Raw genomic sequence first — 27,005 nt, forward strand, 5'->3', positions numbered from 1 at the left:
GCTTGATGTGTCAGCCAGTACACGTGCCATATGCACCAGCAGGCCCTGATGCACTCAACTCACCCACGCAGCCTCGTGAACAAGTGGCCCACGTTTTCCCTCGTCTCTCCAACCAGCTGTGGTGGGATTCAGCGGCATTTCTGCCGTTCATTTCCCAAGCTTGTTGTTCCTTCATAAGCACTGGGTTACTGGTCACCCTAGTTCTTCCTTCTTTTTCACAGTTCCATCCCTTCCTCACAAACATTCCTCAAAGTTCTAACATATGGTTTGCACATGTCCAGTATTTCTAGCATTTTTAAAGCCTTTGACTGTGTGGATCACAATAAACTGTGGAAAATTCTGAAAGAGATGGGAATACCAGACCACCTGACCTGCCTCTTGAGAAATCTGTATGCAGGTCAGGAAGCAACAGTTAGAACTGGACATGGAACAACAGACTGGTTCCAGATAGGAAAAGGAGTACGTCTAGGCTGTATATTGTCACCCTGCTTATTTAACTTCTATGCAGAGTACATCATGAGAAATGCTGGGCTGGAGGAAGCACAAGCTGGAATCAAGATTTCCAGGAGAAATATCAATAACCTTAGACATGCAGATGACACCACCCTTATGGCAGAAAGTGAAGAGGAACTAAAAAGCCTCTTGATGAAAGTGAAAGAGGAGAGTGAAAAAGTTGGCTTAAAGCTCAACATTCAGAAAACGAAGATCATGGCATCCAGTCCCATCACTTCATGGGAAATAGATTGGGAAATAGTGTAAACAGTGTAAGACTTCATTTTTTGGGCTCCAAAATCACTGCAGATGGTGACTGCAGCCATGAAATTAAAAGACGCTTACTCCTTGGAAGAGAAGTTATGACCAACCTAGATAGCATATTCAAAAGCAGAGACATTACTTTGCCAACAAAGGTCCGTCTAGTCAAGGCTATGGTTTTTCCTGTGGTCATGTATGGATGCGAGAGTTGGACTGTGAAGAAAGCTGAGTGCTGAAGAATTGATGCTTTTGAACTGTGGTGTTGGAGAAGACTCTTGAGAGTCCCTTGGACTGAAAGAAGATCCAACCAGTCCATTCTAAAGGAAATCAGTCCTGGGTGTTCTTTGGAAGGACTGATGCTAAAGCTGAAACTCTAATACTTTGGCCACCTCATGCGAAGAATTGACTTATTGGAAAAGACTCTGATGCTGGGAGGGATTGGGGGCAGGAGGAGAAGGGGACGACAGAGGATGAGATGGCTGGATGGCATCACCGACTCGATGGTCGTGAGTTTGAGTGAACTCCGGGAGTTGGTGATGGACAGGGAGGCCTGGCGTGCTGCGATTCATGGGATCGCAAAGAGTCGGACGTGACTGAACGACTGAACTGAACTGAACATTGGTTTATAACATCATATAAGCTTCACACATACAACTTTATATCTCTACTTCTGTATACACTACAGTGTGCTCACTACCCAAAATTTGGTTTCCACCTGTTACCATATGTTTGACCCCCTTTATCTACTTCACCCTCACTCCCAACCTCTTCCCCTCTGGTAGACAACACTACTCTGTTCTGTAAAACTATCTGTTTTTATTTGGCTTGGCTTGGCTTGTTTGTTAATTTTGTTTATTATATTACACGAGGGAAATCATATGGTATTTGTCTTTCCCCATCTGATTTATCTTGCTTAGCATAATACCCTCAAGGTCCACCCACGTTGTTGCAAATGGCTAAATTTCATTCTTTTTATGACTAAGCAGTATAAGGTTTCATCTTTTTTTAAGACTGACCAGTATTCCATTATGTATATATATACCACATCTTCTTTATCTATGTATTTGTTGATGGGCACTTAGGTTGCTCCCATATGCTGTGATGAACATAAAGTGTATGTATCTCTTTGAATTAGTGTTTTTGTGTTCTTTGAATAACAGTATTTCCAACATTAATACGGTGTGTTTGATATTTATCTTTTCTTTTAACATTATGGTGGGAATCTATAAAGATCTTTATTTTTGCAACCCCACAGACTGTAGTCTGCCAGGCTCCTCTATCCATGGGGATTTTCCAAGCAAGAATACTGGAGTAGGTTGCCATTTCTTCCTCCAGGGGATCTTCCCAAGCCAGGGATTGAACCCACATCTCCTGCATCTCCTGCATTGCAGGCAAATTCTTTACCAGCTGAGCTACTGGAAAACCCATATGTAGTACAGATAAATTATATATATATATATATATATATATATATATATATTATACATATTCAATATTTCTTATATCCCCAAATCCTAGAAGTTTCCAATTTTTTCAAGAGACAAAAAAAATCATTAAGGGTTCTCTTTGTGATAACCACTGTTCCAAGTTTGGAAACTCCTTCTCCATAAGACATGCATTTCCTTCTAGATTTTTCTATTGATATGATGATACTGCTTTTCAAATAGCTTAACAATTATATAAGATAAGAGGAAGGGACTAAATTTACAAGTGGTAGTAAAGGTTACATTGAGGGAGGGACCAGTATATTTTAAAAATGTGAAAAAACATTATCAATAATAAATCTAATTTTTGATCTAAATGTTATCCTTATATAAATCTGAATATTTGTGCTCACTGAGATCAAAGTATATTTGTGAAATTTCTTCAGAAATAATTAAATATAGAAAAATAAGTAGCCATTATTCACCTTTGGCTTCTCTGGTTATCCAGCAATTAAAGCTATTGCTTCATTTTCAAACTTTGTAGAAAAGACAATCTTTAGCTTGCAAACATAAAGTGGCAACATGGACACTCAGCCATTGTGGTGTGTCTTTAGCATCCTTATTATTTCTGAATAAATATTAACACTTTGATCCATCCTTTTAATACAAGCACAAATCCTTTTCTTTGAAGAAAAGCAGTGTTGATTTATAGGTGAGAAAATGACATGGTAAAAGTTGAAATATTGGTATTCTTACTGAACTAACATTTATTTTTTGATACACTCTTTTTAGTTTGTCTTTTAATAGGTGGGTTTTTTAAATTCTTTTCCATTATGGTTTATTACAGGATATTGAAATGTAGTTGCCTGTACTACACAGTAGGGCCTTGTTTATCCATTCTATATATAATGGTTTGCATATGCTCGTCCCAACTTCTCAGTCTATCCCTCCCCCGCACCTCCCCCTTGACAACCACAAGTCTGTTCTCTATGTCTGTGAGTCTGTTTCTGTTTCGTAATTCTGTTTCATAGATATGTTCATTTGTGTCATATTTAAACCAACATTTATATTCTGCTACTTTCGACTTTAATGAGAATAAGGCAAAAATACAAGTGGCTAACATTCACTGGAGCATCCTATGGGCCAGACCCTGTAATAAGTGCTTTTTATAAATTAACTTTCTTATTGTTTCTATGCTTCTATGAGTCAGGTGCTCATGGCCACTCCATTTTATAGGTTAGGAAAGCAAATTTTAGACAACTTACTTAAGATACTTTTCTCAAACAGCCATAAATCAAATATAACATTGAATTTGCATGACACATGAACACATACCGCATAATGGCAAACTGTGTCTCTCTACCATAACCTGCAAGAACATTTTTTCATGATACTGTCCCGTCGTGGCCGCTAGTCGTGTTCCACTCTTGCGACCCTATGGACTATAGCCCGCCGAACTTCTCTGTCCACGGGGTTCTTCAGGCAAGAATACTGGAGTGGGTTGCCATTTCCTTCTTCAGGGGATCTTCCCAACCCAGGGATCAAACCCAGATCTCTTGCATTGCAGGTGGTCTTCTGCATTGAAGGCGATTCTTTACCAACTCCCTTACATAATTTTTGCGAAGTTCTCCAATCAGCTCAATATTGAAGAAGACAATTCACTTCAGTGAAACTTGTGTGGCTATTTTAATCAGAAACAATATATTTCACTATGTATATGAGTCATACTGCATGTGAGATTCTTACAGTACGTCACAGAACAAGTTACCTAATTTACTTCTTCTGTTAACTATTATTTGACACATCTTTACACTCTATCTCAATGCTGAATTTAAAAGACATTTTTAATTTCAGTATTTAGAAAAGACATCTTTTGTAGTAATTACTAATATACATGTAAATGAAATATTACATACATTTCTTTTTTAATGAAAAAAAGCACTCTCAAGGATCCTAAAACATATCTTTTAAGTGAAATACAAGCTGGTGTTTTTTGTATTTTATTTTAACATGCTCCCTAAACCTTCCTGCCACTACCATCACCTAATCAGATACTCTTCATTTTTAGTGTTTTCCAGTATTATCCCCACTTTCTGACAGTTTGCCAGATTCTCACAGACTTTCAGAATTGACAAAACGCACTGTGAAAAAATGTCTTAACAATGTGCAAAGTCTTTCATGTATTTTATTGAAATATGTGCATATTGCTTATGATCCTGCTTAATAAGACATAAAACTGGAAAGTGTTCAAAAGTTAAAGCCCAGGCTGCTGTCATCATCTTCATTCCTGTGAACTTACATTACTTTTGTTGAAGAAAAAAAGAAAAAATAAATAAATTGGGGGTTCACAAAATATCCCTCCTAGATTCTAGAAGAAAGCAACATGCTCTGTTTCCTACCATCAGAGATCTCTAGCTAAGACGAACTTTGAAGGACACTGAGTCTAACCTCATAATCTTAAAGAAGTGAAAACCAAGGCTCATTGGTTTCCAGAGTAAGCACGCTGAATAACTGAGGGAAAAAAAAGTATTCTGATCTCACTCCAGTGCTTTTCTCTTATGGTGCATGAGCTTATTCAGGTACATGGATCAACAGTTCTAGGAACAGATCACTGTTTTTATTATTAACAATTATCCATATTATTCCTATTTCAATAAATAAAGAATTTAAACTAAGCTAATAATCTCCCAATTTCATTAATAAATGAAAAAATAAGAAATGTCTTATCAGCCTTTAGTATTAAGGACAATTAAGCTTGCCCTCAAAGTCTTCCCTAATGACATAAAGAACAAATAGATCATTTTTAAGGTATTAAATAATAATTTAACATACTTATTTTAAAATAAAAATATATGAATAAAAATACAGGACCAACAAAAAAAAATCTCATCAAGGATCAAGATGTGTCAGGCTGATGTGGACGGAATAGAATAAAAGAAAGATACTTAATTCTCCAGAGTTTCAATAATGGAGACTCAGATTTGGCTCTGAGATTCTAAGTGACCACAGGAAACAGGGAAATCTAATGATGTCAGTCTCAATGTCCTTGAGTAAAAAAAGCTTCCTATAAAACTTAGTCAAAAAGTAATATTCTTATTTGTAGATTTAACCAGTAAAAGTTGAAAGTATCCTTAGCAAATATATTAGAAACTATTTGCAACAATATCTAATTGTTCCCAACTTAATTCACTTAGCTGACATGAACCAATTAAACTTCATAGAAACCCTGATAGAATGGCCCTCTTTACTAAATAACTCTTGGGAATCTGATTTATTTCCTCATTATACTTTTCTACTTTCCTGAGAAATCTCTTTGCTTGATTCTGTCTTAGAACATCCATTGCCCTCATGTTCAAAGTCCATTTAGAGCAAATGATTTCACAGTAAATGAGAGAGAGAGATAAAAACATACATGCATATGTATGTATGTGTATATATATATATATATATATATATATATATAAGAACCGATGCTTTCAAATTGTGGTCCTGGAGAAGACTCTTGAGAGTCCCTTGGACTGCAAGGAGATCAAACCAGTCAATTCTAAATGAAATCAATCCTGAATATTCACTGGAAGGACTGATACTAAAGTTGACGCTCCAATATTTTGGCCACTTGATACAAAGAGTTGACTCACTGGAAAAGACCCTGATGCTGGGGAAGACTGAAGGCAAAAGAAGAAAGGAGTGGCAGAGGATGAGACGGTTAGAAAGCATCACTGACTCAATGGGCATAAATCAGAGCAAACTCTGGGAGACAGTGAAGGACAGAGGAGTCTGTGTGCTGGAGTCCATGGAGTTGCAAAGAGTAGGACACAACTTAGTGACTGATCAACAACAACAACATATATAGAAGAATCACAGACTTTACAGTTGACTTGAATCTTGAATATTTTTAGTCCAACTCTCTTATTTCACAGATATGAAGAAACATACCTCAAAAGGTACAATATTATACTCACTGCTTCAACCTGAATAGTTTCCAGACATCTAGGAAATGTCTTTTCTTGGTGTTACAAAACTTGGGAAACTCAGACTTGGGCATAATGATAACTGTTATTTTACTGTTTCCAAACTACATTAGTATAATTGCTGAAGAGTTATCCAGAATGTTGCCAAAGACATAGTACAGTACCACATGTTCTGAATAATCTTAATGGATATTTCAAAGTGTATTTTTTTTTCCTGAGGGCCCTAACCACCCATGACAGTTTGAACATGTGTCCAATTTAATGATCAATCTTTTCTAGCTCAGTATAATCTTCGAGGTACTCTTTTTATTGAAAAAGGTAAGCAATTATGGTTATCTTTCTGCTAATACTGAAATTTTCATATCATGTAAACAAATTATATTATTAGGGTTCTCAGTTGCAAGCACATTCTTTTTCTGTGGCCTCACCTGCCAAGTGGCATATAGGATCTTAGTTCCCCAACCAGAGATCGAACCTGTGCCCTCTGCAGTAGAGGCGCAGAGTCCTAACCACTGGAGCACCAGGAAACTCCCACAAGCACATTCTTGATAAGGGATTCATTAAAAAGATCTTGCTCACAAAATGGCATGAAGGTATAATTTTGGAAGAGGGAGAGAAACAAGACATTTCCAAAAATACATCCAGAATGACGTGACAACATCAATCTGTTGGGAACACCACCCATACAATAGTCACTAGAGCTGGTACTGCCACAAGGACCAGAGCCTGACCCTGACGGTGTGCTCTGGCCCTGCCATAGTGCCCCTGCCACCACCCACCATCAAAACGAATTCTCTATGATCCCTCTTCATTGTATCATCTGCTCTCAATTCAAAGTTCCAAGTGAGTACATCCGAAGCACAGTTCAGTTTTCCCATTCCTAGCAGCAGAGGAGACTAAGAAAGCAAGTGGCAATTTTGAACTCCACGGTATGAAACGAAATACACCTTCCACCAAGACTTTTTTTCTTTTTTATTTATTGGCTGTGCCTGGTCTCAGCTGCAGTTTGCGGGATCTTTGTTGCGGTGTGCAGCATCTTTTAGTTGCTCTATGTGGACTCTTAGTTGCGGCATGTGGGTTCTAGCTCCCTGACCAGGGATCGAGCCCAGGTCCCTTGCATTGGGAGTGTGGAATCTTAACGCTGGACCACCAGGGAAGTCCCTCCAACCGAGATTCTTAGATGGAAAGTCTTCCAAATAAAAGAATGGCTTCCTGATGCACATGACTTGTGATAATCTCATAATTCAAACTTTAAGCAAAACCCCATAATCTGATATTTTCATGGAATGTTGTAATTTTATTATTAGCAACATTGTTAATAGCATTGACAATATTACCAATTGATAATCATCGGTCTTAAAAAAAAAAAACAGGGGGTAGATAAACCACCTTGTGAGTCACTCTTCAACTTGAAAATAAACTATAATTTACTCTATCCTGATTTTGACTCAACTGTGATGCCAAATTTTTCTCCATGAAGAAAAAAAAATACAATTCCAAGTCTAAAATCTCTGACAAATAGCTTCTAGTTGACAGGTTCACATACAACTGTGCAGTAGAGAGAGTTTCAAGGGTCCCCAAGTCTGGGATGGACTTGTTCCTGGCCGCAGGTTCTAACCAAGAGCTAACCAAGATGTTTGCTAAAACCTGGCATTTCTTGGGCTTCTTCTTGAAAATTCCTTGAACAGCTATCCAGGTATAACTATGTCATGATTTTATGGAGAAACAAGACTCCCTCACAGTATAGACAAGCATCTAAATAGTGTGAGATGTTCTAAAATAAACCCACCCCTTAGTCTTAGTCTGGGCTTTTGACTCAGACAGTAAGGATTTTGCCTGCAGTGAAGGAGACCAGGGTTCGATCCCTGAGTTGGAAAGATTCACTGGAGGAGGGCATTGCAACCCACTCCAGTATTCTTGCCTGAAGAATTCCATGGAGAGGAGCCTGGCTGGCTATGGTCCATGGGATTGCGAAGGGTCGGACACAACTGCAGTGACTTAGCCCTGCCCTTAGTCTTGTACCAACGCCTTAGATTCATGGTGTACCTAAGAACTGTGGACTTCTCTATTCTTTCAAATCACAGTTATGCCAAAATTATTGTTAACCCATTAATAATTTTTTAAATTTTATGACCTCTATTTCCTCACTTGAATGATGAGGTTAATAATTCCTGCCTTATCCGGTCATGGTGAGATTTAATGGAGTTGAGTATTTAAAACACAAAACCCACTCACAGAATAGACATCAACATGTCAGTAATCTTGTCCATTTTAGCATAAGAATTCTGCAGGAGTTAAAGGGGCTATTAAGATGCAAGTGTTGCCTGGCAAATGACTAAGTGGGTATTGAATAGAACCAGAGGGAATGGTAGAGGATAACGTGAAAAGGCAGTGAGGATGAGGTTTTGGCAGCCTGTTGGCACTGTCATGAATAAGGAAGACGTGAGAGCTGTATACACCTCGCAGCAAGTTCTAGCAATGGCTGGGAGAATGAGTCAAGAAGAAAAAAGATATTTTAATAGGTTAGAGATCTTAAAATAGGGTCATATTTAAGACCTGATTAAGTTTACCAAATCACTATTCTGGCTTAAACAAGAGGCCAAGAATTTAGTCTCAGAGGCAGTATACATTCCTCAAGATTTAATTCAGTTAGAACAATTTCCATGTTACACTCAGACTATTAAGACAAAAAAGTTTGGAAATTCCAGTCAAAATTTTGTAGTTACACACACAACAAACCTTGCTACCAATCACTAGGACATGATTTCACTGTTTTCTTGCATAGTTTTCAAGAAGGCTTCTTACAGGCTTTGCTATGAAATGAGTATCATTTCCTATTCGGAAGAGACTTCTTTGAAGCACCCAAGTAACAATAGAGTCAAGTAGCTCCATCTTTGTGGTAGGAACTTATTGAAATGAAGGAAAGAACCAAAAGTAACATTCAAGAGGTATAATTCAATTACCAAACTTAAGCATTTCTTCTTACAAGGTGATTTTTTTTAATAAATGTAATGAACATTTAAAGACATTTGTCATGATGGCAAATTCTGAAACTGGACTTTTTTCAGGCAGTGTTTTTCAATTTGAAAATAAGGAACTATTCATTTAGGTATTTCTTCTCAGACACAAAAAGAAAAGAAATAGCCTTGATCAGAATCAGAAATTGAAAACACTAACTGTAACTTTAATCCCTACCTCACTTTTGACTTGCTTCTGCGACTGTCCAACTTAGTCAAATCATTTTGTGATTTTATAATATCTTGTGAAATCACCAAATTTCTGTTACTAAAGATATCTTTACTAATCCAGAGAAATTTTACAAGAGTAATAATTATAAAGTGATTTGAGACCTTTCATTTCAATGCTAAATTTTATTAGAACTTTTATTTATCCATTTAGGTTTTCTGATTGAACTAACTGAAATATATTCACCTAAAAATATGTAGAACTCTAAGGCCTTTTGAGTTAACCAAAAGCAATTTTTTCCAATAACATTTAATAGTCTCCATTTCTTTTTTGAGAAATAATACTGCTGTGAGCATTTTTGTAATATTTCATCCACTAAAGTAAAAACTTATGGCAGTTTAATTCCCCAAATAAAAGGGGCTGCTGTAAACATAACTGAGCTACCAGGAAGCAGATGGTTTTAATTATCTCCAAAAAGCTATTTATACTGGGAATTTGAAAAAACAATCTAGAAACAATACTCATTGTAGAAACATACATTTTAATTAATTTGGGCTTTAAAAAAGAATAACGAGTGATTATTAAGTGTTACCTAAAGTCAAACTGGCATTAAAGGCTTGATATGGAAACCTTGAGTGCCTCTGTGGCAAGCCTTAAATAACTGCAGTTGCATATGTAATTGTACATTTGATCTCTTACGAATAAACTGAGGGGCAGAGGATTACTTGAAATCAGTACAAGCCCACTTGCATGATGATATACGATAATAGCCATGTTTGCACCAGGAGATAAAAAGTGCTTATTATATTCTGTACAAAGCATCCCAAATCTCACATCCAAGAACACTCACTGGGACTTCAGAAACAAAGGCAAATCATGCTGGATCATTTTCTTCCTCTTTCCATAAAGATTCTTTTAAGTAGAATTGAGCATAGAGTGCGTGCATGTGTGCCAAGTAGCTTCAGTCACATCCGACTCCGTGCGACCCTATTGATTGTAGCCCGCCAGGCTTCTCTGTCCATGGGATTCTCCAGGCAAGAATACTCCAGTAATGGAGCGGGTTGCCATGCCCTCCTCCAGGGGATCTTCCCAACCCAAGGAGCCTGTCAGCATCTCTTGAGTTTTCTGCATTGACAGGTGAGTTCTTTACCACTAGCACCACCTGGGAATCCCACAGCAGAGAGTACTGGTTAACAAATAATCCCTGAGTCTAAGGTTGCCAGATTTAGCAATAAAAATACAGGACATCCAGTTAAGTTTGAATTTCAGATAGACAACAGCTGTCTATCTGAAATTCAAATTTAACTGGATATCCTGTATTTAATCTGGCAAACCCTATCTAGGTGCCAATTCTGTCTCAGTCACTTGCCAGCTATGTGAATTTGGGCAAGTTATTTAATGCCTCTGGGTAGAGGTTTCCTTATCAGTACAATGAGGATAACAAAAGTACCTGATCCACAGGTTTGTTTGACAAGTAAATGAGTTAATATCTATAGAATGCTTAAGGTTGTGCCTGGAATATAGTGAGTGCCATATGTTTTGCTGGGGAAGATCCCCTGGAGAAGGAAATGGCAGCCCACTACAATATTTTTGCCTGGAGAATCCCATGAACAGAGAAGCCTAGTGGGTTACCGTTCATAGGGTTGCTAAGAGTCAGACACGAGTGTGCCACTCAGCCTACACATATGTTTTGTTAAATATTATTTCTGCCTGGAAGGAAAAAGTAAGTCATAAAAAGACAGCCTTAGAGTTTGCATGGAAAAGTCTTTTTCTCTACTATTCTTAAAAACATTTTTGTGTTGGGACTTCCCTGGCGGTCCAGTGGTTAAGACTCTGAGCTTCCACTGCAGGGAGCACAGGTTCCATCTCTGGTTGGGAACTAAGATCCCACATACCATGTGGCACAGCCAAAAAAAAAAAATTGTGTGTTAATTACATGTGCCTCAAATGTTTCTCCATCACCACTCCCCTCTATTTCTCCTACTGCAGCATCCCACACCCACACCTCATCTCCTCCTCTGCTGTTCTTTCTGTAAGTCAGAGGTTCTCTGACCTCTGTTAGTTACAGGTTGTGTAACTTAACCTGTAAGTTCTCTCTGTAAATCTCTGCTTATGCTCTGGCTCTAAGGAAGTCACACCCGAACCACACAGGATTACATAGCCCTTGACTACTCAAGGAGCTGCCAACGCAGACCAGTCACATTTACCCAGAACTGGACAAAGACAAGAGCAAGCGTAATTCAAAAGGAGGTGGGAGATCCTTCACTACAGCAATCAAGGTGGGTATTTACCCATGTTATGTGGATATTCTCCTGGAGTCTATGCTTCTCCCAAGTGGTGAGTCTTTTCTGTCCAATCTCCAAACAAGAAGCTATTGTTCTCTCTCCCCTCCCCTCAAAAACAAAATGCGGTCAAGTGTTGCAAATGAAGCGTAAAGGAACACACGAGCAGAACTGCAGGCAAGGAGAGCGTGAGGACAAACTTCGTGTTCCAATAAGGTGCAGAGCAACTAACTAATCAGGGCCAAATGGAGAGAGCACTAGGATATGGGCTGGGAGGGAGAAATTTTTCATTCAAAATTTGAAAAATAAAACTGGATGCTTAAAGGGACTTTTCAGCAATATTTCCTAAAATTCTAAATGGCATTTGGGAATTCTGTATTAGTTTTATAATGTTATTGTAGAAAATTCCCACAAAGTGCATGACTTAAAAACAATGGAAATGTATTCTCTCCAAGTTTGGGAGGCCAGAAGTCTCAAATCAAGATGCAGGCAGGTTTGGTACCTCAGGGAGCTCTAAGGGAGAATCCATTCCATGCCTCCCTCCTGACCTCTGGTGGCTGCCACCACTCCTTGTCATTCCTTGACTTGTAGATGCATCACTTCAATCTCCACCTCTGTCTTCACATGGCTGTCTTCCCTGATACCCTCTGTGCCTTCTTGCCTGTCTCTTATAAAGGCCCCCCCTAATCTAGGATGCTCTCTTCTCAAGATTAGTTACATCTGCAAAAGCCCTTATTCCAAATAAGGTAATATGATGAGGTTCTTAGTAGATTCATTGTTTGGGGCTGGGAGAAGGCAGGGGACACCATTCAACTCATTAGAGATCCCAAAAAAGTAAATGATATTTCAGGGTAGACACATTTAGAATGAGAACAAGACAGCATTCAGAAGAAAATTAGCATAACATGGGCTGTACAAGGTGAAAGGAATTCAGCTTAGACCTGAATGGAGACCTGTCTCTTAGAAATACTAGACTAAGGGTTTTCAACATTTATTTAGTGAAAAGGAATTGTGTGTGTTAGTAGCTCAGTTGTGTCTGACTCTCTGAGACCCCATGGACTGCAGCCCACCAGGCCCCTCTGTCCGTGGGATTTCCCAGGCAAGCATACTGGAGTGGGTTGCCATTTCCTCCTCCAGGGGATCTTCCCAACCCAGGGATTGAACCCATGTTTCTTACATCTTCTGCATTTGCAGGCAGGTTCTTTACCACTAGCACCACTTAGGAAGAAGAATTAGAGACTGATTTTTTTTTTTTAAACGCACTCTCACAGGTAATTTACTAAAAAACAGTCTAATAAACTTTATAGAGTTAAAATTTACTTATTCTTAATAAATCATTTTTATTATATTCAAGATTCCCCCATTTATCCAGCTTCTGCAATCCCAGCACAGAGGTTATTATAATATAAATCATGACAAGAATGTGGCACTCAGTCAGAACTAGATAAGTAGAACAATTCTGGAGAAAGCTAATTGAAACTTCTTCTGTCTACATGTGGCACATGCTACCTAGTGACATCTGGAAAGAGCCTGAGGTCCTCTGTAGTCTAAAAAGTTTAACTTTCACCTTTGTGTGAGCGAGCTAAGTCACTTCAGTCATGTCCAACTCTTTGCAACCCTATAGACCAGAGTCCATCAGGCTTCTCTGTCCAAGGCATTTCATCTTTAAGAAGCTATTAATTGCCAAGCCCTAAACCAGGAAAGTTTTTATGAAGACTTTACATTTTTAGAGAAGTTTTAGATGCAGAGCACAGTTGAAGGGAAAGTATAGAGATTTCCCATATATCCCATGCCCCCTCACAGACACTGTTGTTTAGTAACTAAGTCATGTCCAACCCTTTGCAGCCCCACGGACTGTAGCTCACTAGGCTCATCTGTCCGTGGTATTCTCCATGCAAGAATACTGGAGTGGGCTGCCATTTCCTTCTCCAGGGGATCTTCCCAACCCAGGGATAGAACCTGCGTCTCTGGCATTGGCAGGTGGATTCTTTACCATTGAGACACCAGGGAAGCCTCACATGGGCATAGCCTCCCCCATTATCAACATCCCCCCACCAAAGTGGAATAATTTGTTACAACTGATGAGCCTACATTGATGCTTCATACTGTTCACTCATAATGCTGTACATTCTATGGTTTTGGACAAATGTCTAATGACATATATCTATAATTCTGATATTATACAGAATATTTTCACTGTCTTAAACATCCTTTGTGCTCCATGTATACATCCCTCCCACCAACACCCAGAAAAACCACTGATCTTTTTACTGACTCCAAAATTTTGCCTTGAGATTTCATTTTTAATATTTTGTGTTTATATTGTATATAAAGTATTTAATATTTTATATAATTCCCAGGTGGTTCAGTGAAGAATTCGCCTGCCAAGCAGGAGTTGTGGGTTTGATCCCTGGGTCAGGAAGATCCCCTGGAGAGGAAATGGCAACCAACTCCAGTATTTTTGCCTGGAGAATCCCATGGACAGAGGAGCCTAGCAGGCTATCGTCCATGGAATCACAAAGGGTTGGACATGATTTAGTGACAAAACAACAATTTTCACAACCACACTATAATGTAGGTACATCTATATTTTACAAATGACAAAATATAAACCTGTATCTTTCTGTCAAATAAACCCATGCTGTTCTCTTGATAGGTTGTCTCCCCATCTTTGCTGTGAGGTTATGCACATGATGAGTCAGTCCCTTCAGTTGTGTCCAACTCTTTGCAACACTATGCACTATAGCCCGTCAGGCTCCTCTGTCCTTGGGATTCTCCAGGCAAGAGTACTGGGGTGGGTTGCCAAGCCCTTCTCCAAAGGATCTTCCCATTCCAGGATCAAACCTGCATCTCATGTCTTCTGCATTGGCAGACGGGTTCTCAACCACTTGCACCTCCTGTGAGGTTGAAGAATACATATGGAATATGGGAAAGTTGTCCTTTCGAGGAAACATAGGAGGTTCTATCGTTCATTCACCAACCATGTTCTCCTTTTCATCCTTACAACATGTAGCACAGGACTATATACTTAGTGTGCTTTATATAAATTGGTCACAACTTGATGAGTGCAAAGTGAAAGGTCCTGCAATAAACCTGGGCTGACTAATTAGACAGACCCCAATTCATTAGGTAGTACTAAGAAACTAGTTAGGAGCTTTTGCAAATGTCTGGGAAGTTCAAGTAGATAGAATGATGAAATTTCACAGTAAATACCTACAGTCTGGCCCAACAACCTTCAAGGGCTGAAACTTCTGACTCAGAAAAGCATCTTTACCTAAAAATGCAAGGAAGCAACAAGAAGACAGCTGTGTTGATTCAGTTTAAGTAACAAGGCCATGCTGCTTCGAATACCATTTAAAGGTAGACCATATGAAATTCGGTATTTATATATTGCAATGCAGATTTTGTGGTTGTAAAAAAAAAATTACCATGATCCTTTGAATTTAATGGTTTATTCTTTACCAATCCATCAAAATAATATTTTAAACTAACTCTTGGTCATTCAAAAGTAGTTTATCCCATGTGCCTAGACCCTTTGCCTCTCCTAATTGGTTATGATGATAACTATGAGTTTCCTATTAAAAAGCAGGAGGGACAAGGAAACAGACATGAACTTCAAATGAAATAATCTGGATACTAATTGGTAGCTCACATGAAAAGTTTGGTGGAAAAATCAACTGCAACCTCAAAATGAAATGTTGATGGAAAGTTGTTTTTTGGAAACTTCCAGATGTTTGGTATCTGTGTTGAATTGGAGCATTATTTTGTTTTTGTTCTTGCTAACCACATCAAAGAGTAACAGCAGGGACTTCCATTATTATGTATATCTCAAAATTTTGAAAGTCTGTAATAAAAAAAGAATTTTGTTTTTGTCCCGTTTTAGCTACAAAAGTATAAACATTAGATGATAAAATTACTCCATAGAATAATGGCTAAGAGTTTTGCCTTGGGACTTCTAAGGTGGTCCAATGATTAAGAAACCACCTTGCAATGCAGGGGGCACAAGTTCAATACCTGGTGGGGGAACTAATATTCCACATGCTGCAGAGCAACTAAGCTGGCACACCACAACTACCGAGCCCACATGCTGCAACTAGAGTCCGTGCACCACACAAAGGACCCGCGTGCCACAGCCAAGACCTGATGTAGCCAAATAGATAAAAAAGAGTTTTGCCTCCTATAACTTTTCATGAACGCAATCAGCTATTGCTAATAGGGATTGCTAGAATTTAGAAAGAGCTGTGCAGGTATTTATTCTAATATATTTGTAATGGGATTTGCAGGGAATAGGGAGAAAGTTACCAAATAGCAGGTTGTGAAGCTGCATCATCCACCAGCATAACTAAGGGGACTTTGGTTCCTAAGGCCAATGGAAGAGGTAAGAGAGCTGGAAGTGAGTGTAGAGCACAGTGCCATGGAAAAGCAGAGCAGACTTTGAGAGCCACCTGCCTATACTGCTTTTAAGAGAAGGTGGGAGATGTAGCCTACTGATAAGAACTAGCTCATTGGTCATGTGACTATGAAAATTAGTTCCTTGGTCCTCCTGACCTGGATACTAACTTGTAGCTCACATGAAACATTTGGTGGAGAAAACAACTACAACCTCAAAATAAAATATTGATCGAATGTTGTTTTTTGATCACATGATCTATGCCTCTCATCCATTCATTCAGCAAGTACATATTGGTCCCATAATCTTTATTTGTATCTGAACACCTCTTCCAGGTTGCTGTGGCCTCTTACAAACACTAACATGTAGTAATTAGGACCATTAGAGGTGTACGTATGTGCTCAGTCACCGTTATGTCCAACTCTTTGCAACCCCAAGGACTGTAGCCCATCAGGCTCCTCTGTCCATGGGATTTTCCAGGCAAGAATACTAGCGTGGGTTGCCATTCCCTCCTCCAGTGGATTTTCCTGACTCAGGGATCGAACCCACGTCTATTGCATCTCCTGCCTGGGCAGGTGGATTCTTCATTACTCACACCACCTGGGAAGTACTGAATAACAAAGGCCTAGGAACATAGCAAATATCTATCAATAGCAGGTTAGTTATCATCAATGTATACAATGGAACACTATGAAGTAGCTTTTAAAAAACAATATAAAAGATATGTAACATGTGGAATATTTTATGGCTTTTTATGGCATAATTAAGCAAAATTTAAAACTATATTAAAGCATAATCTCATTTAAAATATGGGTACTATATATGGGACTTCCCTGGTGGTTCACTGGTTGGGCCCTTACCTTCTGCTGCAGGGGATGCAGGTTCAATCCCTGGTCAGGGAATTAAGATCCCACATGCCTTGTGACCAAAAAAAAAAACAAAACAAAACATAAAATAGGAGCAATGGTGTAATAAATTCAACGAAAGACTTTAAAAATGGCACATATTTTTTAAAATCTTTAAAAAAATAAAAAGTTTTAAAATAAAATATAGGCACTATATAAACACACACTTTTTTTTAAATACTGAAAAGCTATAACCAAATTCTAATAATGTTTTTCCTTGGGATGGTAGAAGCTATGGTTTTTCCAGTAGTCATGTACGGATACAATGGTTGGACCATAAAGAAGGCTGAGCACTGAAGAACTGACATTTTTGAACTGTGATGCTGGGGAATACTCTTGAGAGTTCCTTGAACAGCAAGATCAAGCCAGTCAATCCTAAATAAAAATCAACCCTAAATATTCATTGGAAGGATTGATGCTAAAGCTGAAGCTCCAGTACTGTGGTCATCTGATGCAAAGAGCCAGTTCATTGGAAAAGATCCTTATGCTGGGAAAGATTGAGGGCAGGAAGAGAAGGGGATGACAGAGGATGAGACAGTTGGATGGCATCACTGACTCAATGGACATGAGTTTGAGCAAACTCCAGGAGATAGTGAAGGACAGGGAAGCCTATGGTGCTGCAGTGCATGGGGCTGCAAAGAGTCGGACATAACTTAGCCACTGAAAAACAACAACAAAACATTTGTGATAGAATGATGCCTCTCCATCCTCTCATCCCCAAGGATATCCATGTCTTAATTCTGAAAATCTGTGAATATGTTACTTTAAGTGGAGAGAGGGATTCTGCAGATGGAATTAAATTAAATATCTTGAGATGAGGTTATTCTGGACTATGTGGGTGGGCCCAACATAATCATGAGCATTCTTATAGGACGGGGACATGGGGATAGGACTTAGAGAAGATGTGATGACAGAAGCAGATACTGCAGTGAGGAGGCAAGGAGCCAAGGAATGCAGACAGTCCCTAGAAGCTGAAAAAGACTAGGAACAAACCCTCCCCTAGAATGTCCAAAAAAACCACAGTCTTTGATTTAAGTTTTATGAGATACATTTTGGACTTTTGACCTCTAAAACTATTAATAGAATAAATCTGTGTTGTTCTAAGCCTCTGTTTGCAGTAGTTTGTCATAGCGACAATAGTAAACCAATACACATTCTAAATTAATTTTATATTTTTAACAAATTATCAGTAATTTTTAAAAGAATTTCCCAAGTGGTTTTAATTGCCTTTGTCTCTCAGAAATCTGTTGCTTGTCTATACATTAACAATCGGAGAAGGCAATGGCAAACCACTCCAGTACTCTTGCCTGGAAAATCCCATGGACGGAGGAGCCTGGTAGGCTGCAGTCCATGGGGTCGCTAGGAGTCAGACACGACTGAGCGACTTCACTTTCACTTTTCACTTTCATGCATTGGAGATGGAAATGGCAACCCACTCCAGTGTTCTTGCCTGGAGAATCCCAGGGATGGGGGAGCCTGGTAGGCTGCAGTCCATGGGGTCGCTAGAGTCGGACACGACTGAGCGATTTCACTTTCACTTTTCACTTTCATGAATTGGAGAAGGAAATGGCAACCCATTCCAGTGTTCTTGCCTGGAGAATCCCAGGGACGGGGGAGCCTGGTGGGCAGCCATCTATGGGGTCGCACAGAGTCGGACACGACTGAAGCGACTTAGCAGCAGCAGCATAAACTAACAATAAATGATCAGAAGGAGAAATTAGGAAAAAATTACATTTAGAATCATATCAAAAGGAGTAAATCACCTAGGAATAAATCTAACGAAGGGGGTAAAAGACCCATATTCAGATAACTAGAGACACTGACAAAAGAGATTGAAGATAACACAAACAGATGGAAAGATATACTATGCTTATGAATTAGAAGAATTAATATTGCTAAAATGACCGTACTACCCAAAGCAATCTATAGATTCAATACAGTCCCTTTCAAAACACTGTTGCCACTTTTCTCAGAATTAGAACAGATAACTTTAAATTTGCATGGAAACAAAAAAGACCTCTAACAACCAAAACAAGCTTGAGAAAGAAGAACAAAGCCAGAGCTATTATGCTCCCTGATTTCCATGGGACTCTGCAGGCATGAATGTTGGAGTGGGTTGCCATTTCCTTCTCCAGGGAATCTTCCCTAACCAGGGAATGAACCACATCTCTCATGTCTCCTGCAATGGCAGGTGGGTTCTTTACCACTTTGCCACCGGGGAAGCCATTACCAAGAAGTTACAGTAATGAAATAAGTATGGTACTAACACAAAAACAGATATATAGATCTTATATGGGAAGTCTTTGACAAAGGAGGCAAGATTATACAATGAGGGGGAAAAAAAGCCTCTTCAATAAATGGTGTTGGGAAAACTGAACAGAAATGCAAATAACCAAAACTAGATTACCTCTTTCTTATATGCATTTACCATGCATATAAGTAAATCCATAATGGATTGAAGACTTAAAAGTAAGACCAGAAACCATAAAACTTCTAGAAGAAAACAGAGGCATTACAACATGGGTGTTACCAATACTTTATTGAATATGTCTTCTCAGGCAAGGGAAACAAAAGCAAAAATAAATAGAACTACAGCAAACTAAAAGTTTCTGCACAGCAAAGGAAACCATAAGTCAGTCAGTCGGTCAGTTCAGTTGCTCAGTCGTGTCTGACTCCTTGCAACCCCATGAATCGCAGCACACCAGGCCTCCCTGTCCATCACCAACACCTGGAGTTCACCCAAACTCATGTCCATTGAATCAGTGATGCCATCCAACCATCTCATCCCCTGTCATCCCCTTCTCCTCCTGCCCTCAATCTTTCCCAGCATCAGGGTCTTTTCAAATGATTCAGCTCTTCACATCAGGTGGCCATAGTATTGGAGTTTCAGCTTCAACATCAGTCCTTCCAATGAACACCCAGGAATGATCTCCTTTAGGATGGACTGGTTGGATCTCCTTGCAGTCCAAGGGACTCTCGAGAGTCTTCTCCAATACCACAGTTCAAAAGCATCAATTCTTCAGTGCTCAGCTTTCTTTATAGTCCAACTCTCACATCCACATATGACTACTGGAAAAACCATAGCCTTGATGAGACAGACCTTTGTTGGCAAAGTAATGTCTCTGCTTTTTAGTATGCTATCTAGGTTGGTCATAACTTTCCTTCCAAGGAGTAAGTGTCTTTTAATTTCATGGCTGCAGTCACCATCTGCAGTGATTTTGGAGCCCCCAAAAAATAAAGTCAGCCACTGTTTCCACTGTTTCCCCATCTATTTCCCATGAAGAGATGGGACCAGATGCCATGATCTTAGTTTTCTGAATGTTGAGCTTTAAGCCAACTTTTTCACTCTCCTCTTTCACTTTCATCAAGAGGCTCTTTAGTTCTTCTTCAGTTTCTGCCATAATGGTGGTGTCATCTGCATATCATAGGTTATTGATATTTCTCCTGGCAATCTTCATTCCAGCTTGTGCTTCCTCCAGCCCAGCATTTCTCATGATGTATTCTGCATAGAAGTTAAATAAGCAGGGTGACAACATACAGCCTTGACGTGCTCCTTTCCCTATTTGGAACCAGTATGTTGTTCCATGTCCAGTTCTAACTCTTTCTTCCTGATTTGCATACAGATTTCTCAAGAGGCGGGTCAGGTGGTCTGGTATTCCCATCTCTTTCAAAATTTTCCATAGTTTATTGTGATCCACACAGTCAAAGGCTTTGCCATAGTTAATAAAGCAGTAGATATTTTTCTGGACCTCTATTGCTTCTTCAATGATCCAACGAATGTTGGCAATTTGATCTCTGGTTCCTCTGCCTTTTCTAAATCCAGCTTGAACATATGGAAATTCGTGGTTCACATACTACTGAAGCCTGACTTGGAGAATTTTGAGCATTACTTTACTAGTGTGTGAGATGAGTGCAATTGTGTGGTAGTTTGAGCATTCTTTGGCATTGCCTTTCTTTGGGATTGGAATGAAAACTGACCTTTTCCAGTCCTGTGGCCACTGCTGAGTTTTCCAAATTTGTTGGCATATTGAGTGCAGCACTTTCACAGCATCATCTTTTAGGATGTGAAATAGCTCAACTGGAATTCCATCATCTCCACTAGCTTTGTTCGTAGTCATGCTTCTTAAGGCCCACTTGACTTCACATTCCAGGATGTCTGGCTCCAGGTGAGTGATCACACCATCATGATTATCTGGTTTATGAAGGTCTTTTTTGTACAGTTCTTCTGTGTATTCTTGCCACCTCTTCTTACTGTCTTCTGCTTCGGTTAGGTCCATACCATTTCTGTCCTTTATTGTGCTCATCTTTGCACAAAATGTTCCTTTGGGATCACAACAATAGATTACAAAGGTCACATACTGAATGGAAGAGGATATCTGTAAACAATATATCTGATAAGAGGGTAATATCCAAAATATACAAAGAACACATATAACTCAATATCAAAAAAAAAAATCAACAAACCCCATTAAAAAGTAAGCAAAGAATCTGTTAAACATTTTTTCCAAAGAAGACATACAGATAGCCAATAGGCCCATGAAAAGGTGCTCAACATCACATATCAGCAGGGAAATGCAAATCAAACCCACAGTGAGATATCACCTCACACCTGTCAGAAAGGCTATTATCAAAAAGGGAACAAATAACAAGTGCTGGTGAGGATATGGAGAAAAATGAGCCCTCATGCACTGTTGGTGGGAATGCAAATTGGTACAGCCATATAAAAAACAGTATGGGAAATGCCTTTAAAAGTAAAAATAGAACTATCATATGATCCAGCAATTCTGCTCCTGGATTTTTCATCAGAAGGAGACAAAAACACTACTTAGAAAAGATATACACACTTCTATGTTCATTTCAGTGATATTTACAATAGCCAAGATGTAGAAGCAATATAATTGCCTATCAGTAGATCAAAGGATAAACATGTGACACAAACCTATATATATGTATATATTCACATGCATACATACACACATATATACAATAGAATATCACTCAGTCAAAAGGAAAGAATGAAACCTTGCCATTTGCAAAAACATGGATGGACCTAGAGGGTATTATGCTAAATGAAACGTCAGACAGAGAAAGAAAAACTCCGTTTGATTTCACTTATATATGGAATCTAGGAGAAGGCAATGGCACCCCACTCCAGTACTCTTTGCCTGGAGAATCCCACGGACGGAGGAGCCTGGTGGGCTGCAGTCCATGGGGTCGCTAAGAGTCGGGCACGACTGAGTGACTTCACTTTCACTTTTCACTTTCATGTATTGCAGAAGGAAATGGCAACCCACTCCAGTGGTCTTGTCTGGAGAATCCCAGGGATGGGGGAGCCTGGTGGGCTGCCATCTATGGGGTCACACAGAGTCGGACATGACTGACACGACTTAGCAGCAGCAGCAGCAGAAAACAAAGCAAGTGAACAGATACAACAAAACAGGCCAGAATACTGGAGTGGGTAGCCTTTTCTTCGTAACCCAGGGATTAAACCCAGATCTCCTGCATTGCAGGCAGATTCTTTATAGTTGAGCCACAAGAGAAGCTCAAGAATATTGGAGTGGGTAGCCTATCCCTTCTCTAGTGAATCTTCCTGACCCAGGAATCGAACTGGGGCCTCCTGCATTGCAGGCAAATTTTTTACCAACTGAGCTATCAGGGACATTGCAATAAAATTCGAAATAATTAATGTTTTACAAATGAAAAAAGAGATGATTAAAATCTGATTTGCAACTTTTAGTCCCTCATTCATATCAAGGTTAATATTAAGAAAAATTATCCAGAATTTGGAGTTACAACAAAAAGATTATTCTGTGCACTTTCAAAGTCATCTGGAAGTGTGGTGGATCAAGTCCACCTACAGGTTATCTGATGCCTTACAGCTGAAGTCAACAACCTTCTTTTGCAAAGGGCCATACAGTAAATATTAAATATTCAGGTCCTTGTGAGCCATATGTGGTCTCCGTGTCATCCAATACCATGTGACTGCAGCCACATGCAATGCACAAGAGAATGCCTGCAGCCGTGTTGCAATAAAACTTTGTGAATAAAAACTGGCCTGGCTTTCCTAGGCTTTCCTAGGCCTACTGTGATTTGCCTATCTCTGCTCTACAGAGAGGCAACTTTCTTCTTTACTATAGCCTGGGGACCAGAACCTGTGAAATTAGATATTAACTAGTAGAAGACTGATAAATTACAAAAAACTTTTGTCCAGGAGAGATACAAATGATTTCTTCCCAGTAGAAAAAATAGGTCTAAAGGGTATCATTTCATTGTGCTATAGGATATCAGCCAGTTTTGTATCTAACTTTTGTATCTGATTTCTATATTCTTTCTTCCATCAGTTCAGTTCAGTCACTCAGTCATGTCCGACTCTTTGTGACCCCATGGACTGCAGAATGCCAGGCTTCCCTGCTCATCACCAACCCCTGGAGCTTACTCAAACTCATGTCCATAGAGTCAGTGATGCCATCCAGCCATCTCATCCTCTGTAGTCCCCTTCTCCTCCTGCCTTCAATCTTTTCCCAGCATCAAGGTCTTTTCCAATGAGTCAGTTCTTCACATCAGGTGGCCAAAGCATTGGAGTTTCAGCTTCAGCATCAGTCCTTCCTAGGAATATTCAGGACTGATTTCCTTTAGGATGGACTGGTTTGTTCTTCTTGTAGTAGACTATATTAAATTTATGGATTAATATTTCAGCATCTCTGTCTCCAATTGACCCATCCCTCATCTTCAGTGCTCATTTATGGGAAACATAAATCATTAACAGGTGTTCACTGCATATTTGTATCTCAATTATGCTTTTAACTTTTTGAAAACTCTACTTTAGGACTTCCCTCGAGGTCCAGTGATTAAGAATCCACCTTTCATTGCAGGGGACACAGGTTCCATCTGTGGCTGAGGAACTAAGAGCCCACATCCCAAGGAGCAACTACTGAACCCACATGCCACAATTAGAGAGAAGCCTGTGTGCCATGATGAAAGATCCTGCTTCTGGAATTAACACCTGATGCAGCAAAATAAATAAGGAAAAGAATACATGGGCATTTCCTTCTTTCCAGACATGGGCAATCCAAGAGAGAACCAGACTGGTGTTGCCTTAGATTCAGCTAAGAGAACCCCCTGGAAGGGCAAAGCCCCACCACACACCTAGGGGTTAAGGAAGGAGCAAGCAAGGAAACAGCCAGAGTCAATACTCATGGGATCCCCACAGAACTCACAGAAAGCACCCTAAGACAAAGAAGCCCAAAAAGGGCTGACACTGCCCAACAATAGCATCAGTCAAGTCAACCTTTTCAGCTCCCTTTGTCTCCTCATTTTTCTGCTGCTAATAATATTCCAAGAGGGTCCAAAATCATCCAAGTGAGTGAAGAGCAATGTGCTAAGTCGCTTCAGTCCTATCTGACTCTTCACAACCCCATGGACTGTAGCCCACGAGGCTCCTCTGTCCATGGGATTCTCCAGGCAAGAACACTGGGAGGAGTTGCCGTGCTCTTCTCCAGGGGATCTTCCTGACTCAGGGATCAAACCTGTGTCTCCCTGCAGCTCCTGCATTGCAGGCAAATTCTTTACAGCTGAGCCACCAAGGAGCAGAGGAGGCATAAAATCTCCAGGCAGGGAAATAGAAAATGGGGCCGTGTTTTTCTAACTACAGACAGTCAGCTGTCAGACACAAGCTGGGACAGAGGGAAAGCTTTCAGTGAAATGGCACCTCTTGAGTATTAAGTAGATCGGAGCATCTTCATTACTAAACTGAGAATACAGCAATCATAGCAACCTTTATTACCAAGAATGAGCAGAAGGAAAGTCTTGAGTGTCTCCATAGATGGTGTATTTGCCCAGCAACAAGGAAAAGGAACAGGGATGGTTTTCTGATGACAGCTCCCTGCGCCAGTGATGGCAGAAAGTGAAAATTTAGCTTCCCCAAGGGGGAAAAATACTAGGTACTCAGAGATTGTCTCATTTGGAAGGCACGCAGGTGTGCCTGGAATTCAGAGAATTTAGCCCATAGAAATCAGTAAGGAAAAGGGACAACCCAAAATAGGACAAGTTCTGAGTGACCAACCACATTTTATACTGGAAATTCCATCTGAGGTTTTTTTTGCCTTTGCTAAAGAAAATCTTCTCAACCATATTTTAATTTGTTTACTCATTCACACAGTTCTTAAAAATTCATTTTAAACCTAGATTAGTGATTGTTTTTCAAATAATTAAGTTCATATGCCATCCGGGGAGCCATTTTATAACATAGATTTGCTTGTCTTTCTAGTAAGATATAGAGACCAGTGATTCTCAACTAAAGGAGATTTTACCACTTGGGGGACATTTGGGAATAACTGGAGACATCACTCAGTTGTGTCTGACTCTTTGTAACCCCTTGGACTATACAGTCCATGGAATTCTCTAGGTCAGAATACTGGAGTGGGTAGCCTTTTCCTTCTCCAGGGGATCTCCCCAAACCAGTGATCAAATCCAGGTCTCCCACACTGCAGGTGGATTCTTTACCAGCTGAACAGCATATTAAAAAGCAGAGACATTACTTTGCCAGCAAAGGTCCATCTTGTCAAAGCTATGGTTTTTCCAGTAGTCATGTATGGATGTGATAGTTGGACTGTAAAGAAAGCTGAGCACTGAAGAATTGATGCTTTTGAACTGTGGTGTTGGAGAAGACTCTTGAGAGTCCCTTGGACTGCAAGGAGATCCAACCAGTCCATCCTAAAGGAGATCAATCCTGAATATTCATTGGAAGGACTGATGCTGAAGCTGAAACTCCAATACTTTGGCCACTTGATGCAAAGAACTGACTCACTGGAAAAGACCCTGATGCTGGGAAAGATTGAAGGCAGGAGGAGAAGGGAACGACAGAGGATGAGATGGTTGGATGGCATCACCGACTCAATGGACATGAGTTTGAGCAAGCTCTGCGAGTTGGTGATGGACAGGGAAGCCTGGCGTGCTGCAGTCCATGGGGTTGCAAAGAGTCAGACACAACTGAGCAACTGAACTGGAGACATCGCTGGTTGTCACAACTGAGGTGATACTATTAGCATCTACTGGGTAGAGGTCAGGGTATTGCTAAACATCCTACAATGGACAGGGTAGCCTTCCACAACAAAGCATTATCTGGTGCAAAATGTCAATAGGGCCAAGGCTGTGTGCATATGCTCAGTCGTGTTCAACTCTTTGTGACCCCATAGACTGTATCCCTCCAGGCTTCTCTCTCCAATATTCCAGGCAAGAATACTGGAATGGGTTGCCATTTCCTCCTCCAGGGAACATTCCTGACCCAGGGATCTAATCCACATCTTCCACATTGGCAAGCGGGTTCTTTACCACTGCACCACCTGGGAATACCAAGCCAAGGTTGAGAAACCCTAGCATAAACTGATTTTTAGAGAGAGGCTATGTTTAATTGTTTTAAAGCATAAAAACAATATGCAGCCATACCCTCCTGTAAGTTGTAAATTATAATATGAGCTGAAAGAAAATTTTAGTCTTAAAATTTTTAGCCTGAATCTAATTTTTTAAGTTTCATCTCGGGCTGGTTTCATTGAAGGTGTATGCTTATATTCCCAGATTTTTGCTAAATAAATATGTTACAAACGTCCCATTGTTTATCTGGATCTAATCCTTAGTTTTCTTTATCTAACCCATTTTTATCCCCTACTGTTCTGAGAATTTATATGCTGCCAACTGCATAAGTGCTTCTCACATGTTCATCACATGCTTATTTTTCAAGCAACTTCTCAGAGAAGATGTTCCTGTACAGATACTCTCCTTTCCACTGTTTACTGCCTTTCTACATAAATAACAGATTGCAGTAGTGATATCACTGGATCTGGTAGGGAGAAAAAAACACCAATAATAATGTTTTTCTTTTCAGTCAAACTATTAGCAGTACATGTGCCTTTCCCATGAGCCATTTTTGCTACCCATTACCAGAGCCACCAACCGCTGAAAAAGAAAATCTTTGCTTTTAAAAATAACTCTTTCCCTTCAGAATCCTGGCTGTCATTTATTAGGCTGGAAAACTGAATTTTAGTTTTGATATATGGATTCAGGTTTTTGTCTTCCAATGTTTGTGATGAGAGACAAAC

The sequence above is a fragment of the Bos indicus genome, chromosome 5, assembly GCF_029378745.1.
Source record: "Bos indicus isolate NIAB-ARS_2022 breed Sahiwal x Tharparkar chromosome 5, NIAB-ARS_B.indTharparkar_mat_pri_1.0, whole genome shotgun sequence".
NCBI classification, from domain to species: domain Eukaryota; kingdom Metazoa; phylum Chordata; class Mammalia; order Artiodactyla; family Bovidae; genus Bos; species Bos indicus.